Here is a 17,901-nt window from a genome sequence, read left to right as displayed (position 1 = left end):
GGGGCACCTGATGAGTTGTCACTGCTGGTCCCTTCACTTTTCTTGTGCCTTCCCCTTCACCCAGTTTGATCTTCCAGGGACCAATGGAGTTTTAAGCCCTTGAGCACCAAAATTTATAAATGGAGATCCGTAGGTTTCAGGGATCTGTGGAGACTGAATGTGCATGCAGTCTCTGATGTATGTTGGCAGTTTTCTGGGGAGAGGACCCATAGCAAGTTAAGGACCTAGAAAATAAGCAGAGAGCAGAAAAATAGAGAAAGTCAATGAAACTGAAAGTTGGTTCTATGAGAGAGCAATAAAACTGACAAACCTTTAGCTACACTCTCCATGGAAAAAAAAAGATTCTAATTACTAAAATCAGACATAAAAGTGGGAATATTACTACAAATTTCACAGAATACAAAAGATTTTAAGAGTAAATTACTATGAATAATTGTATGCCAACAACTTGGGATAACCTAAATGCAATGGATAAGTTCCTTAGAAACACAAAACCTACCAAGACGAAATAATGAAGAAATGGAAAATCTGAATAGACCTATAACTAGTAAGGATATTGAATCAGTCATCAAAAGTCTCCAACAAAGAAAAGCCCTGGCCCTGATGGCTTTGCTTCTGAATTCTACCAAACATTCAAAGAAGACCTAATACCAATCGTTCTTAAACTTTTCCAAAAAATTGAAGAGGCGAAACACTTGCTAACTCATTCTATGAGGCCCTGATACCAAATCCAGATACAGACACTACAAGGAAACTGCATACCACTATCCCATATGAATACTGACGTAAAAATCTGCAACAAAATACTAGCAAACTAAATTTAGCAGCCTATGAAGAGGATTATATATCACAACCAAGTGTGATTTCTTCCTGAAATGCAAGGTGTTTCATCATTCTAAAATGGATCGATGTAACATACCACATGAACGGAATGAAGGGGGAAAAATACATGATCATCTCAATTGTTGCAGAAAGGGCATTCAACGAAATTCAAAACCTTTTCATGATTAAAACGCTCAACAGGGCTTCCCTGGTGGCTCAGCGGTAAAGAATCCAATGCAGGAGACACGGGTTCAATACCTGATCTGGGACGATCCACATGCCGAGGAGCAACTAAGTCTGTGCACCACAACCACTGAGCCCAAGAGTCACAGCTGCTGAAGGCTGCACTCCCTAGAGCCTGTGCTCAGCCCCAAGAGAAGCCACTGCTATAAGAAGCCCGGGCACTGCAACTAGAGAGTAGCCCCTGCTCGCTGCAATTAGAGAAAAGCCCACGCAGCAACAAAGACCCGGTACAGCCAATAAATAAATAAATAAATAAAATTATTAAAAATAAAAACACTCAGCAAACTAGGAACAGATGGAAACTACTTCAGCATAATAATAATAAAAAAAACCCCATAAATGTGAAACCCATAGCAAAAATCATCAATGGTGAAAATCTTAAAGCTTTTCTTCTAACATCAAGAACAGGGCAATGATGCCTGCTTTTGCCATTTCAGAACTGAAATTGATAACCAGAGCAATTAGGCAAGAAAAAGAAATAAAGGCATCCAAGTTGGAAAGGAAGAAGTAAAATAATCTGTTTGCAGATGGTAGGCCCTTATGTGTATAAAACACTAAAGATTCCACACAAGAAACTGTCAGAAGTAATAAATGAATTCAGAAAATTAAATTACAAACTGAATACACAACTGTGTATTTCTATGTGGTAGCAATGAAATAAACAAGAATAACAAGCGTTGGCAAGGATGTGAAGAAATTTCAACCCTTGAATGCTGTTGGTGGGAATGTAAAATGGTACGGCTGCTATGGAAAACAGTATGGCAGTTGCTCAAAGCATTTTAAATGGAATTATCATATGATACAGCATTCCCACTGCTGAGTATGTACCCAAAAGAACGGAAAGCAGATATTTACATACCCATGCTCATAGCAGCGTTACTCACAATAGCTAAAATGTGGAAGCAAACCAAGCGTCCATCAACAGATAAAACAGATAAACAAAAATATGGTATAAATATACAATGGCATATATTCAACTTTACAAAGGAAATTCTGACATATGCTATAACATGAATGACCCTTGAGGACATTACACTAATGAAATAAGCCAGTCACAGGAAGACAAACACTGTATGACTCCACTTACATTAAGCATCTGCAGTAGTCAAATTCACAGAACAGTGATTGCCAGGAGCTGGGGGGAGTAGAGAACAGGACGAAGGGAAGTGAAGTGAAAGATGCTCAGTCGTGTCCGCCTCTTTGCGACCCTGTGCACTGTAGCCTGCTAGGTGCCTCTGTCCATGGAATTCTCCAGGCAAGAGTCCTGGAGTGGGTTGCCAATTCCTTCTCCAGGGGATCTTCCTGACACAGGGATTGAACCCAGGTCTCCTGCATGGCAGGGAGATTCTTTACCAATTGAGCCACCAGAGAAGCATTGTTTAATGTGTACAGAATTGCAGTTTTACAAGATGAAAAGACTTAAGAAAGATTATGGAGACAGACGGTGGTGATGGTTACACATTATGAATGTATTTAATGCCACTGAACTATACCCTTAAAATGGCTAAGATGGTCAATTTCATGTTGTGTGTACTTTATCACAATTCTAAACAGAAAAAAAAAAGCTAAGAGTCACTAGGATCCAGAAACAATGTTGGATGTGGAGCTTACAAACACGACATTGGGGAACTCAATATTGTTTAAGAGCAAAGTACCGTCTTTTTCCTATAAAAACGATTCATTTGCTTAGTAAGCATATTTGGGAGTTAACATAAACTTGGGTTTTCCTGATGGCTCAGTGGGTAAAGAATCTGCCTGCAATGCAGCGGACACAGGAGATGCATGTTTGATCCCTGGGTCAGGAAGATCTCTTGGAGAAGGAAATGGCAACCTACTCCAGTATTCTTGCCTGAAAAATCCTATGGACTTGGAAAAAATCCTATTGAGCCTTGTGGGGCTACAGTCCAAAGGGTCGCAAAGTGTCTGACATGACTGAGCAAGTAAGCACAAACATAAACTTGGTCTTTCAAGAGCTACATGCCAACTGTCCTGGATTCTCTGACCCCTCAGGCAGCCTTCGGGGGTCCCAGAACACATTAATTGCAGCCTTTGTCATGTTGTATGGCTGTTTGTATGGCTATCTCTCCCAGGAGCCTATGACCATCAGGCAGAACCCTGTTTCCGGCCTAGCACACAATGCTCAATGAATCAATGAAGGACTCAGCAAATGAGCAAGCAGCAGGAGGGAGATGCACCTGCAGTTCTAAAGAGGCCAAGCGAAATCTGAGTTGGGGTTCTTCCTGTGGTTCCCTTCATCAATTTCTCTTCCCTCCTTTGCAGCCTAGTCCTCACACCACCCGTAGGTAGCCTTCCCAGATTGCGCCGAGCAACCACACTGAAGGTCTGGCTCTCCAGCAGAGTTCCTCCTCCTCATCTCCCTTTCACCTGGAGAAGGCAGCCGGCAAGGGTTCACAAAAGGAGGCATGAGCCACCTACAATTGGTGTGAAAGGCTGGAGGAAGTCAGGTTTCCTGCTCCAGCACCTTCAATCCCAGGCCCTCAAAGGCAGGGAGCCGGCATGCTTCTCATGCCTCCCCAGGACAGGTGTCCCAACACCTGGTGGAGGTCACAGGGCTGCTTCAGCCCCTCTGGGAAGAAGCTGTGGTTGTCCAAGGTGCCATCTTCACTAGGTCGCTGGGCGGCGGGAGGAAGGTTGAGTGCCACGGGCCAAGAAGTCCCTGGTGTGCTGGCTGAAGGCCCACCTCCGGTGCCTCCTTTCCAGACAGGAGCTCTGTTCTCTTTGACCACAGAGCTGAGCAGTCTTGCACACTTAGTCACACAGTGTGTGACTGAGCCATAGCTTACTCATCTCTCAAGATGGAGCATGATGCCTACCCTCACAGGACTGATGAGGGCACAGTTCGAAGAACTGCACAAAGTAGCTCTCAGTGCCTGGCAGGAGCCTGGACCAAGTGCAGAACTTCAGCCCCAATGGAGGTTCGTAACTGTCCCCCGAGGCCTGGCTGTAGCATCACCAGTTCAACCACGTGACTGAGCTAGTGACAAAGCCTCTGGTGTCTCAGCATCCTGAGATAAAGGGTGGGCAGGGCCTGTTCCCACCAGCTTCCTCCCACGAGTGTGGCACCTGAGAGGGAACCATGTGACAGAGATGGCTTCAGAATAAACCACGAGAGTCAGTTCACCCTGAGCAATCACCGGGGTCAGGCCAAGCCCTTTACGTCCATTAGATCACATAATCCTTGCAAACACCGGGGGAAGGGTGCCAGTCTCTGAGTTTGTCAGCCTTACTTTATTTGCTTGTTTATAAATTACTCTTATTTTAGAGCAATTTTAGGTTCACAGCCAAACTGAGCAGAAACTAGAGTTGCCCCCAACCCCCTTTCCCCACACATGGAACAGCCTCCCTCCTCAGCATCCCCCAAATGGAGGTACGCTTTTCACAATCAATGAACCTACATTGGCACATCACTGTTAGTTCATGTTAGCGTTCCCTCTTGGTGCTTGACCATTCTATGGGCTTGGAGAAATGTACAATGACAGGCATAGCTTTATTTTTCAATACCAATTTTATGTTTATTAGTACAAGTTCAGTGGCTTCAGAGTACAAAAGAGGCTTACATGGAAAACCAGCCATGCCTCTTCCCTGACCTCTCTGCCTTTCCTAACGCCAGGTCCAGGCCCCAGTGGCATCCATCTTACATACCCAGGGGCCCACACAGCTGGCACCAGAGTACTAAGAATGCAATAGGAGACAAATAGAGCATTAGGGTCAAGGGGCCAAATGAGCTGAGGATACCCTCTGCCCCAAAGGTCAATCTGGCATCTCAATTAAGACATTAGAAAGATGTGTTAAAATCCTCATTTACTTCTTTAGAAGCCCCAGTGATCATTTTTGGAGTTTTGCTGGATGAGAGGAGCTAAGGAAAGGCACTCTGATGCAAAGCTGCCTGGGTGGAGGAAGATTAAGGTTCTGGCTGGCTGCATGGCCTGGGAAAATTTCTCCCCTCTGGACTTTCAGGTGTTTGTGCAAAAAGCAAGGGTCTAGACAGGTGATCACTAGGGCCCTGTCTGGGCTGACGGACTGAGTTTGGGCTAACTGCTGCTAACAGCCCCATCTCTGGAGCTCTTCCTATGAGCTGGGTGTTCCCTGCAGTCACACTCAGTGCTGCCCCGTTTGACAGATGAGGATGGAGACTCAGAAGGGCTGTCAGGGCCACACAGCTAGAAAGAAACGGTCAAGATTCTGAACCAGAGGCAATTTTCCTGGTGGCCCAGTGGTTGACTCTGTGCTTCCAATGCAGGGGATGTGGGTTCGATCCCTGGTCATCCCTGGGAGGGGAGGTTAAGATCCCACATGTCTCTCCGCCAAAAAAACAAAACAGAAGCAATGTCGTAACAAATTCAACAACGATGTTAAAAGTGGGCCACATCAAAAAATCTTGGAAAAGAAAAGATTCTAAACCAGAGTGCACACTCTCCTTCCCTGGGGCTGGATCCTTGAGCCTTTTGTCCTGCTTTTCCCCAAAGAGGTGCTCTGGAGTCTGTGTGGCAGGTGGATGGGTGTGACGGTAGGTGGGTAAGAGGGGGCCCCATGGATTCCAGTGACAGCAGAGCCCAGCCTTCCTGGCCTCTAGCATTTCAAGCCACTAGGCCCCACCTCAGGGTGAAGACCATTACACCCAAATCCTGTCTGATGCTAATCTCTCCCCCTAGGCCATGGGTTCTCTGACTCGGCTGTGAATCAGTTACCTGGGGAGCTTTGGAAAACAAAGATAGCTGCGCCCCACCTGTAAAGATACTGGTTTGATTGGTGTGGAATTAAGGTCTTCACACTGGTTGGTCAGAAGAGTGCCACAGGTGATTCAAATGTGTGGCCAGGGCTAGAAACCGCCATTAGTCTATCTGCCTACTGAGGGTCGCTGTTCGTTCCCTCACCATCCTGGCAAGAGCGAGTGTCTGCTCTTTGCCCTGTGGCCCCAGCCATGAAGGCAGGCAGAGCAGCCTCTGTTCTCAGCCACCATGTAGCTGCCTTTCTCTGGAACAAGCGCCACAGCATCTTTACTCCGCTCTCCTGAATTTGTGGTCCTCCTGAGAGCAGCCAAGGACGTGATGCTTCTCAGAGATTCTCTGGAACAAAAGCACTTAGAATCCAGGCCTCTACTGGCCTGTGGCGTGGAGAGCCCACCTTGCCGACGTCCTCTCTGCTCTGCATCTTAGGAGAAGAGAAATGGGGAGGACAGGGTTTGTCCCCCACTCAGGCTGCCCTGGGCCTTTTCTGGCGCTCAGGTGAGACTATCAGTCCCATGAAATCAGATATATTCTGTATTTAAAAAAAAAGAGAGACAATTCTGGAAGCTACAAGAGTGTCCGTTCCGTTCCGTCGCTCAGTCGTGTCCGACTCTTTGCGACCCTGTGGACTGTAGCCTACCAGGCTTCTCCGTCCATGGGATTCTCCAGGCAAGAATACTGGAGTGGGTTACAATTTCCTTCTCCAGGGGATCTTCCCGACCCAGGGATCGAACCCGGGTCTCCCACATTGGGGGCAGATGTTTTAACCTCTGAGCCACCAGGGAAGTCCAAGAGCGTCAGGAGACAGTAAAGCAAAGCTTGAAGGAAGAGAGTCTCCTGCTTGCTGCCTACTGACCTCAGCTACAGAAAGGTGCCTGGTGTGTTCCTGACTTAGGACTCCTATGTGGGCTTCGTGCCACAGAGGGTTGGATGCTAACTTTAGAGCCTGCAATGGAGAAGCAAAGTTTGCAGGAGAAGGTCAGGTAAGAAGGGGGCTGGGGATGCACAGGCAGTTGTAAATAAGTCAGAACCAGAAACTTGAAGTGGTTGTGGGGAAACTACTCGGGGGTAGGACTTCGAGGTGGCCACTAAATATGGCATTTCCTGTTCTCATCCTCCTTGAAGCCTGGGCTTTGAAGTTTCATGGGCAGGCCAAACCTGGAAGGGTCTGGAAGTCATGTGGTATGTATCTTTCCAAAACTGAGTTTACTGGAATTGTAGGGGGTTCCTCAGAATTGGTAGGGACTCTGGCACACTATGCCCTGCAACTTCCAATATGGTTCCTTTACCTACTTAATGAACAGGACATGATTTAAACTGGGTTAAAAAAAAAAAATTCTGTGCTGAAATAATGCTACCAAAATTTGAAAACCATGGATCTAGTAAAGTTATGAGGAATGGGTGGGGAAACTCACCTAGAGTCACCCTCTAGTCACTCACCCCTCAGGCCAGGTCTATCCGCACAGCACACCCATGGGCTTCATGGAATGGACAGCAGGAGCTTCTCTCTGGAGGCCTAACTTGAATGCAGCAACAAAAATGGCCAAGAGAGGAGCCATGTGGGGAAGAGCCACTCTCCAAAGAATGAGCGACCCCAAGACCCAGACTTGCAGGTGCTCAGGGGTGGTGTGAAGCTGTCTGGGCTCAACTGTTAAAACCCCTCAAGATTCTAACCTATTCTTACCCTCAGGGAAATGTAAGGCCTTGGCCTGGGAGGCAGGGCCCCTGATTCCCAGCTGCCCCTCCATTTTCTGGGACCTTTGCCTTCTCTGTAAGGGGGGCAGCCAGGCTCGGTCACTCAGTTCCTAGACTGTGGGCCCTTGAGGACAGGACCTGTCGTCTCCACTGGGTGCTGCAGCCTCTCAGTCCAAGGGACTCAGTTATAGGGCTAGGCTCAGGAATCATTCACTTCATGGAAAAAGACTTCATTAGTTTTTAGAACAGGGCTCCTGGCAAGTGGCTCCCCCAACCCTCCCCATACCCACCGTGACCTTTGACATTAGCTGCTGACTTCCCACACTTCTTGGAGTGAGGCTTTCTCCTCTCTCCCATTTCCTCTCCTGGGGGCGAGAATGTCAACACTCTGGAGAGAGTGGACACTGGGGACTTGCATTTCTTCTGACAGTCTTCTACCTCTGAGCAGTCCCACAGGCGAAGGTGCCTGCCAAGGCCATTTAGACTGCTTATTAACGCAGCAGAATCTGGCTGCATGCGCTTGCCCAAGAAGCAGGTGGAATCAATAAGCAGTGATCATGGATGGATTGGGCCGAGGGGAAGATCTGGTCCCCAGTTCAGACGGAGGTCTTAACCTCTCTTTGACACGAAACCCCGAGAACATCAGTGATCAGGACCTTTGCATGTACTCAGCTGAGGCCCATGCTCCTTCCCCACTACCCTGGCCCTTGAGGGGTAAACCCACAGCCAAACAGCCCTAGCCGTTCTCACTTCCTGGCAATGACCAGGATCTGAGACACTGCCTGCTTCCCTGGGTCTCCAACAGAGTCCCTCATTCCCTACAACCTGAGCCCCTCCAGACCCCTGTCAAGAGTCCAAAGGCCATTTCTGAATGAAGACTTTCATCCCCCGAAGTCATGCCCAGTAGTCCCTGGCTGTCCTGGTCTCTAGTCCTGGCAGGAGGCAGCCAGCTTTGTGACTTCACAAAAGGCCCCCTGTGACAAGTCTGGGCTGGTGAAGCAGGAGGTGGGCCGAGGGGCTCCCCCCAGGAACATCATGTGACTTTTCATGGAGAGACACCCTCCACCTCTGAGGGAATGAAGAGGAAGTGCTTCATGGTAAGAGCCCCGGACATCCTCTGCACTTAGAAGCACACCGCCCTCCCCTTCCCCCCGACATACCTTGATGGCTTCGGTTCCCAGGTCTAACTGAGCTCCTGCCCACATCTGCCAGTATCTCTTTGGGATCCAGGCTCATCGCCGCTGAGCTTGGGGCTGGGGCAGTTGGTGATTACTCCAGGTGGTGGGTCTCTGATCTCTGAATTGGGGGTCAGACCAGCTTCCGCTCATCAAAGTCATTCTGCTCCCAGCCTCCCCTCCCAGTGAAGGAACTGATGGGGTGGGAAGCTTTATCTGACCTGAGTCTTCATCAGGGTCTCCTCGAGCAGTCCGCAGAGTACCTTCAAGTGATACTTGAAGGCCAGAGGGTCCTGAATCCTGTAGAAGTCTCATAGCTACAAACAGGCATTGTCAAAAGAGCAACAGCGTCTCTCCTCAATGTTGACTTCACTGTTGTTTCTTTTCCGAAGGATTTACAATTCTAGAAACTTAAGGCAAAAGAGGCCGGGGCTGCTTTCTCCCTTTCTCCCCTGCACCTGTTCACCAACCTTGAACTCTTACCTGGAGCACCGCCTCTGGGAAGAGCAGGGCCCCAGGAGTCAGTAAGGATGATGGGCAGCCAGGCTTGGGGATCTGACAGGTCCTGGGAGCACCTGGAGGGCAGAGTTTGGGCCTTTGCATGCTCCAGTCCCCATGTGTGCTGGGCAGGTCCATTGTGAGGGTGGCCTGGGGACATAATCTCTGGCCATCCCCGTGGTCTCTACTTTGATTGTGACATAGCCATCCAGCCAAAGGAGCCCAGGGAAAGGAATAAGTGTGCCCTGGGCAGGATTCTGGATGCAGGCTTCATCTCTGCAGGGAGGCAGGGTCGACAGGCTGGTTTGGGGAGGGCGACATGGCCTTGACCGCCCTCACCCTTGATCGATGGCAGCCTTTTCAGGCATGAGGAGGCCTAAGGGCTGATCCTCTTAAATCCACCCTCTGATCCATTCAGAGTTCTGTGCTGGGCCAGGGAGTGGACAGATGATCCCTAAGGATGGTTATTCCACTGCTTTCAGTGCGTCTGAAAATGTGCCTTAGGATTTTTCTGGAAAGGAGCTAATTTCTCATTTTGATGAGAAAAGCTTGAGCTCTTCCAGCAGGCAGTAATAACGGGAGCAAACAGAAATGAGCCAGGGCTGATGTGGTCTTGCAGGACAGCAGCAGGGACAGCCAGAGGCCAAGAAAAATTACGATAGAAATAGCCAACACTCAGCTAGCACTTCCTGTGTGCCAGGCCCCAAGCTGAGCACTTCACAGGCACAATCACACTTAGTCCTCATAGCAAGGCTGGAAGGAGGCACTATTCTCATTCTCCAGCTGGAGAAACTGAAGCTTGAGAGGTGAAGGTCAAGGTCCCACAACAGGGCAATAGGAGCGGCAGCGTTAGGACGTGGGGCTGTGGACCTCCAAAGCTAGACTCAGCTGATGGTCTATCTCCTTCTGCAAACTTCCCAATGAAGAGGAAAAGAAACTTTTCTTATCTGTGACCATCAGTGACAGCGTTCAAGATACAACAGAGGACTTTGAACCTAATATCGCCCAGATGAGCTTTTGGATAAGGCAGCCTTGACTGCCTGGCCTGTCTAACCTTTAACGAGACCCACTGGGAGGCAGCTGTTCCTAACTATTTTGCAGATGATTTAAGTGAGACCTGGGGAATCACCAAGTGGAGTCCTGGGGGTGGTCTGTGGCTGAGCAGTGGTTCTGAGGTGGGGTTGCTAGATAAAATATAGCATGTCCAGTTCCATTTTAATTTCAGATGAAGAACTAAAAATAGAGAAGTCTGTCTTAAATATTGCAGGAAGCTCCTCATTCTCGCTGGGGCCCTGGTTACATGGGAGTTAGGGCAGGACTAAAAGGGGGTTGCTGTTTCATTTCTTACCTGACTCCTGTGTGGGCTGGAGGCAGGGGCGGGAGGCTGACTTCTGGAGACTGCAGTGTCTGTGACCACTGGATGAGGTGCAGCCTCGGTGGTCTTTCGCTCTGGAATGGAATTAGTGGACTTGGATGCAGTCATACAGGGGTGCTTGCTTTGCACACCACCTTTGCAATGAGGGCAGTGTTCCATCTTTCTAGAGGGCTCCCAGGAAGGGGGAAGGCACCCAGGGAATAATTTGAATTCCCTTTTGGCCGAGGCTGGGGTCCCCGGAGCTTGGACCTGTTACTCTGGGATACTTGCAGTAGTCTTGTTCAACCAACAGCAGAGTGTGAAGAGATGCAGGGAGAGGAGAAGGCACACGAGTTGTGAGGCACCAGGGTGGGAATGGGTGATGGGAGCATTTAGGTCCAGTGAACACGGAAGCATGTGATGGGAGAGAAGGGGAGGTGGAAAAGGAAAGAGGGAGGGATAGGGGAGACAAGGGAAAGGGGAGGGGAATGCCAAAGTGCAGAGGACTTGATCTTATCAATTTTTTTCTAGCCCAGTGCATGGGCATGTGTGGGGATGAAGGCCCGATGGAGCATACCTAAGTCTGTGGAACTTGGTGCTGAGCTGCTCTTGCCCTCCCTCTGCCACTGGGCAGCCCTGAAAGCATGACTTCTTGCCCTTTGGATGCTTCTTTTTGAGGTGTACCACAGCGGAAGACCGGCACAGGCAGTGGAGGGAGACAGAGTGCACAAATGTTCTTCCAAAGAGGCCAAGGAATCTCTTTTTCCAATGACTCAGGCGTGGTGTGCCAGGCCAAGCTGAGAGTGTGAGCCTGATTATTTGTAGCTTTGTGTTTGCATGTACTTCAATGTGAAAAGGCTGGCTGTGAGGATTGGGGCCAGTGCGTGGGAGTCCTTGAGTCTCTGGCACCTGTGCTTGACCTATGAAATGTGTCAGTGAGTGTGCATGAAACGTGTGTGCAGCCCAGGGGGATCAATGATTTCTTGCAGGTGTGTGGCTGAGTACGTGGAGAACTTTTGGCAGAGGTAGGGGGGCGCAGGTATTACAGAACAGATTATGGAGGGAGCAGTTGCTAGACAGGCTCTGTGCAGCTCCTGTTCTGCTTCCGCAGCCCCCTGGGCCCTGGCTTCTTCAAAGGCCCTCTGGCATATACCCCTTATTCCCATCATTTACCCAGCTGCTGCTGCTAAGTCACTTCAGTCGTGTCCGACTCTGTGTGACCCCATAGATAGAAGCCCACCAGGCTCCCCTGTCCCTGGGAGTCTCCAGGCAAGAACACTGGAGTGGGTTGCCATTTCCTTCTCCAATGTGTGAAAGTGGAAAGTGAAAAGTGAAAGTGAAGTCGCTCAGTCGTGTCCGACCCTTAGCGACCCTACGGACTGCAGCCTACCAGGCTCCTCCATCCATGGGATTCTCTAGGCAATAGTACTGGAGTGGCTTGCCATTGCCTTCTCCGCATTTACCCAGCACCCCAGGCTAATTTTCTGAAGATGAGCAGCGCCATCTGGTGGCAGGCTGAGGCTGTGACAGCAGTAGAGGAGGTGGGAACCCGGGTTCCCACAAGAGGTGGGCCTTTCAGGTCCCCAGTCAGGGGGGAAGCTGCACCGCACTGGCTGGATCATGGATAGAGGGAAGGTATCTAAGGCTTGAATGCTCCATGCTCATGCATTTTGGGTTCATGGTCCACGGAATCACAACAGGAAAGTCAGCTGAAGGAGTGCTGGAAGATGGATGTAGGAAAGCTATTGGTCCAGCCTCTGCACCCACAAACCTGGGCCCCATTCCTTTGGGAACCCATCTGGGCTCAGATATCTCCTCTGTGGAGGTGGCGAACTGTACCTACCCTGTGGGGGTGGTAGTGAGGGTTATGTGAAAAAGTGTGGGTAAAACACTTGGCTCAGAGCTATGAAGTCAAAGGAAATGCTAGTGGCTGTTACTGAGATAGGTAGAAATCCCAGAAGCACAGAGAACAGAACTGTGTAGCATTGCAGAGAGGTGACAAGTCTGCGTGCTGCCACCCAACATTCTAGAATTTTGTGCCTGAGCATCAGCTGTTTGAAGTTACACACCTAAGTGAAGGAGAGAGGTCTCTTCTTAAAGGTGGGTAAATGGAGTCCTGTGAGCAACGGAACTAAGAGACCCAGCATCCAGGCTCTGGCTAGCTTCTTACTAGCTATGGAACCTGAGCATGGCAGCAAGCTTGCTGTGTCCCATGTTTCTTATGTGAAATAGCTGTGCTGCTGCTGCTAAGTCACTTCAGTCGTGTCCGACTCTGTGTGACCCCATAGATGGACGCCATAAAAATGCATAGGAACTTGCTCAGGACTCCTGGGAATGAATTTCACTTTACACTTTCACTCATTGGAGAAGGAAATGGCAACCCACTCCAGTGTTCTTGCCTGGAGAATCCCAGGGATGGCGGAGCCTAGTGGGCTGCCGTCTATGGGGTCGCACACACGACTGAAACGACCTAGAGGCAGCAGCAGCAGCAGCAGCAGGACCTCGTTAGGGAGACAGTATGTTCAGCTGTAGGGCTTACCTTTCACGTCTCCAAAAAGGAATCCCCGAGTCAGTCAGGAGTCGTTCTGGTTTCTGGTTCTGTTGCTAATTGGTTGTGTGATGTTAGTCAAGTCACTCACTCTCTCGGTCTCACTTTTCCCAGCTGCAAAATAAAGAAATTAGATGACGTCCGAAGTCAGCTCTGCCTTAATCTATTTCCTTTTGATTCTTTCCTTTTCTCTGCTTCACATATAATACCTAGGATGAATTTTTATTGATTCTACGGGCTAGGTCTTAAACAGAAAGACAAAACCAAAGTCTTTTGTTTAATGAGTGCCGTGATTTCTCACACGCTTTGGGAAATATTTTCTTAGATCCTGGTATGTTCTAGGTCCAATAGAGCAAATGGGAGACTAAAAGACTTCTACATGTCACACAGGGCCGAATAAAGTACTGAGAAGGTATCCAGCAGTTCCGGTGTTGGCCTGGGAGGATCGAGCCTCACTTTTCGCTTCCGTCTTCCTGAGCAGCCAATAAGTACGTAGCAGTTCGCGTTTATACTAAAACTACAAACCCCAGAAGTAAACGCGCGGGTCAAAATGCCCACGCGCCAACCACGACTTAGTGGGTTCCGCCCCTAGGGGCGGAACTTCATTTCCCAGGCGGCGCCGGGGCTCGCCCTGGTGTTCTCCTCCCGCCTCCTGCCGGCAGTCCTCGCGCCAAGTCCGGAGGAGCGCGCGCGCGCGCAGGGCACGTAGCACGCGAGTGACGCATAATATGTGGGCCGCTCCGGAGCCGTGGTCGCGCTGTGTGTGAGTGAGGGAGAGTGAGTGCGGGACCTGAGGCGGTGTGTGTGAACTGTGGCCGCTGGCGGGGTCGGGGGGAGCGGCGGAGCCGCCCGGGAAGGTGAGTGGGGAAGGAGGGGGGACGGCTCTTTGAGAGGGGCGCGAGGAGACTGGGCGCGTGGTCGAGCGGGCGGGAGAGTGGGCGCCGGGCTGGGGGAGGGGCGGCACCTGCCTCGGCCGCCGGCTGGGAGGGGGCGGGCCGGGTCTCCCGGGAGGCTTGGTCCAGGGCCTTACTAGACTTTTACTCCTCCAGATTTTGGGCCCGGGGGGCGGGGCCTCCACGTTCTTCCTCCAGTCCGCAAAAGAAGCTTCCCAAGAGTAACTCTTCCGCCCGGAGTGGGGCCAAGGGTGTGCCCGCCCCTGCATGGGGGAGGGGCGCCTCTCATTCCGCTCATCACCTTTTACTTCCCAGTCCTCCTAGTCTTCGCTCTGTGCGGGGTGGAGGAGGGGGGTGCTGGTCTCCATCTTCTTTGCCCTACGGCGGCCCCCTTCCCATTCTGTGTCTCCGCCTCTAGCTCCAGTCACCTGGGCGGGCTCTCTCCTCCCTCGGCCTCGTGCCACCTCCCCCTTGCACCCGCCCGGCTCTCTTTCGGGCGAGGTGGGGCGGGGCTCTCCCGGGACTCCTCCCACCCCCTGGTGGAGGGGAGGGGCGGAAGGCGAGGTGTGAGGTTCTGCAGATTAGAGCCAAACGTTGGAGCGCTCGCCAACCTTCCTGGGATCCTGTTAACGAGGGTTATAGTTGTTTTTAACTGAGTGTCACTCGCTTGCTTAATTTTCTCTTCTTAGACGGTTTGCGTCTCACTTCCTCTTATTGCACTGTTAGCGCTCGGTATCGTTTTTGTTGAGGAAGTAGTTTGGGGCTGTTTGTAGAGGTTCTTTTTGAGTCCCAGATGACTCGTCCATGTCATGTTGGCCTCAGTTTTTCCTTACTCTTGTCTTTTCAATGAAGCCTTTAAATTAGTCTGCGTGTTTTAATTATTAGTAACATCTTGTTCCAAACGCTTTGTTAATGTACAGAGTGAGGTTCATTGGCAGTGTTCTGTAATTTTCTTGTCTCATTAAACCTTAGAAGGTTTATGTAAGCGTGTATTATTAGACTCTAGGAATTTGCTGTTTTTCTGCTTGATGCTGTCAAAATTTGGCTTTTGTATATTGCAGTTATCCGTTTTCGAGTGGTAATATGTTTTTTAATATAAAGGAAATAGATACAGAATTTGGGAACTATAAAGGAAATCCTTTTATGCTCAAAATATCTTAGTTGTTGAGCACAGTGTTTTACTATTCTGTTGTACAGTAGTGAGACTTAATAGAGGAGGAGTCTGGTAGAATGAACCACTTGTTAGTTTGATTGAGGTAAGTTGGTTTCTTGCCAATTTATGTTGTTTCTGTCATGGTTATGGACAGTAATAGACTACTGCTATACAGGAACTCACATGTCGTACTAATTTCTTAGGTAAATTTTACTTGAAGCTTCAGATTTGTTTTTTTCCCCTGTGTGTGTTTGTGTGTGTGTGTTTTAAATAAGGAAGATTGCATACAAGTATTTGTTTCAGAATTGTAACCTTATGGGATCTGTCATTACAGTGAACTGTTTTTTAGGCTTTGGGGTAGTTTTTAATTAAGCTAATAGGCTATACAGTACTGTGTATTACAAAAACAGATTTTGTGATTTAATTCAAAAGTTACAAAAGGTAACAAAATAGTGGGACAGTGGTAGAGCTAGGATAGTGACATAGTGAAAAATCTTTCTTCTACCTTTATCCTTCAGAAAGTCAGTTACCTGCCAAAAAGTAATATTTTCTATTTCTTACATATTCTTCCAGGGACAGACAGACACACACACACACACACTTTGCTTTTATCACTTGACAGTGTACTGAGAGTTGGTCCATATAGGAAAGGAATTGCTTCTTAGTTTTCTTCTGCTTTTTAACTGGGAAAAAAGTCAGGTATATTAAAAAGTTGACAGAATAGTAAAATGAATACTTGTTTCTCCATCTAGAGTCAACAGGTGTTATTATTTTGCCTTGTAGATGTGGTATGTATTTTGTGGAATCATTTGAAAATAAGTTGCAGGTACAGCACCCCTAAATACTTTGGCAGGCATCCTTTGAGATAAAGGATTTTCTACTTTTTGTCTTCATTGCGTGGCTTGAGAGATCTTAGTTCCCTAACCAGGGATTGAACCCAGGGCCCTGGTAGTTAGAGTGCCTGAGTCCTAACCACTGGGTCGCCAGTAAATTCCCTCTACATATTTTTTGTAGAGCTTTATATTATTACATTTTATGGACAGGATTATTGTTTAACTCTTACAACAACCATTTCCCTTTTACAGGTAAGGAAATTGAGGTTTGGAGAAGTTAAATAACTTGACCAAGATCTGACAGGTATGTTGGCAGAGTTGGGATTTGAATGCTTGAACCCCTTTTCTACCAAGTACCAGTTGAATGGCCTTGGGGACCTCTCTAAGCCCCTTTCCGCATCTGTAAAATAAGGACAATATGGCTGCAAAATTTCAGGATAATAATCAAGTGTCTATTTCATACTAATATTCAGTGATTGGCCATAAATTCTGCATACCACTTGAAAAACTCACTTTGGAACATGGAATGAGTAAAGTACCTTCACTGTCTTGTCCATAACAAGATGGCTACATCTTTTGCACTTTGTTAATAGTCTTTTATAGAGAGTAAAGTGAATTTTCATTGCTATTATTTACTTTAAGTTTTTATTTTCTGTAGGCAAATGATTTTCCCAAAGTTATAGTTGTATTTGGGCATAGTTGATGATACTAGAAGTCCATTTGTGTTTTTTAATTGAACTCTAAAATTTTACTAAATAGTAAATAATAGTAAATAATGCACTTGAGTTGACCTTCATTAGAGATATTATTGCCTTTAAACTTCGCTTTTATAAGCCCTACTAGGCTGAGTGCTTAAGTTATCCAAGAGGCATTCCCTCTTGGACCTCCCCCCCATTAAAAAAAATGGTAAAATTCATATACCATAAATTAACCATTAATCATTTAGTAGATTAGCAGTGTTGTGCAACTATCACCTCCTTTAGTTCCAAGAAATTTTTATCACCTCACAAGGAAACCCTATATCCATTAAGCAGTCACTCCCTACTTCTCCCTCCCTCAAACTCCTGGCAACCATTCGGCAGCTTTCTGTATATGGATTTACCTATTCTGAATGTTTCATAGAAATAGAATCATAGAATATGTGACCTTTTCTGTTGGAGTATTTTGCTTGGAGTGTGTTGTTGTAAAGGTTCATCCACAGCTGTAACATGTCTCAGTACTTCATTCCTTTCTGTGGGTGAATGATACCTGCATTGTATGATTATAGCCACATTTTGATTATCCATTCATCTGTTGATGAACCTTTGGGATTGCTTTCATCTTTTTGAATATTGTGAGTATGCTTTGAACGTTTGTGTACAAGTGTTTGAATATCTGTTTTCAATTCTTTTGGTTATATTCCTTGAAGTGGAACTGCTGGGTCATGGTAATTCTGTGTTTAACTTTTTCTTATAAATTTTTTGAGGAGCCATCGAACTGTTTTCTATAGCTGTTGTATTGTTTTACATTCCTGTCGGCAGAGTTCATTCCAGTTTAACCATATCTTTGCTAGTGCTACTTTTACAATTTTTGGTTTTGATCATTCTAGTAGGTATGATCGGTATCTTATTGTAGTTTTGAGTTTTATTTCCTTAATGGCTCACGATGTTGAACATTTTTTTCATGTACTTATTGGCTACTTGCACATCTTCACTGGAGAAGTGCCTTTTAAGTACTTTGCCCATTTTTGGCAAAATGCTCTCCCACTTGAGCTATTTTGGCCACTTCTTTGCCCGCTTTTGAATCAGGTTTCTTTGTTGTTGCTGAGTTGTAGGCCTTCTTATATATTATGAATACTTGATACTTATCAGTTCTGATTTGCAAATATTTTCTTTCATTCTATGGGTTGTCTTTTAACTTTCTTGATAATGTTTTTGGCACAAAAGTTTTAAATGTTGAA

At 47.6% G+C, this 17,901-nt stretch overlaps 1 protein-coding gene and 1 long non-coding RNA gene across 8 annotated transcripts in view; one reads left to right on the top strand and one right to left on the bottom strand.

Moving 5' to 3' along the window:
- Positions 1-1,585: 1,585 nt before the first annotated feature.
- LOC129547882 (uncharacterized) lies at positions 1,586-13,544 on the bottom strand. The gene is made up of 3 exons (XR_008684157.2): positions 13,075-13,544; positions 10,530-10,630; positions 1,586-9,258 (listed from the first exon to the last, which is right to left on the bottom strand). It is a non-coding gene; the product is annotated as an uncharacterized LOC129547882 (long non-coding RNA).
- Positions 13,545-13,766: 222 nt separating this feature from the next.
- The window catches only part of DCAF1 (DDB1 and CUL4 associated factor 1), an 82,700-nt gene continuing 78,565 nt past the window's right edge, over positions 13,767-17,901 (top strand). For 2 of the 7 annotated variants that reach the window (XM_088831601.1, XM_088831602.1), the window contains exons 1-2: positions 14,693-15,232; positions 16,215-16,266. The gene's annotated coding sequence lies outside the window, so the exon portion shown is untranslated. Of the gene's footprint in view, positions 13,941-14,515; positions 14,612-14,692; positions 15,233-16,214; positions 16,267-17,901 lie in introns of those variants that run through there. The other 5 variants (XM_055413919.2, XM_055413917.2, XR_016036138.1 and 2 more) reach the window with 5 other exon arrangements.

The sequence above is a fragment of the Moschus berezovskii genome, chromosome 24 (assembly GCF_049115385.1).
Source record: "Moschus berezovskii isolate FMDL1 chromosome 24, NW_MosBer_1.0, whole genome shotgun sequence".
NCBI classification, from domain to species: domain Eukaryota; kingdom Metazoa; phylum Chordata; class Mammalia; order Artiodactyla; family Moschidae; genus Moschus; species Moschus berezovskii.
Note: the sequence above shows the minus strand (reverse complement) of the source record. Positions and strands in the feature narration are given on the sequence as shown.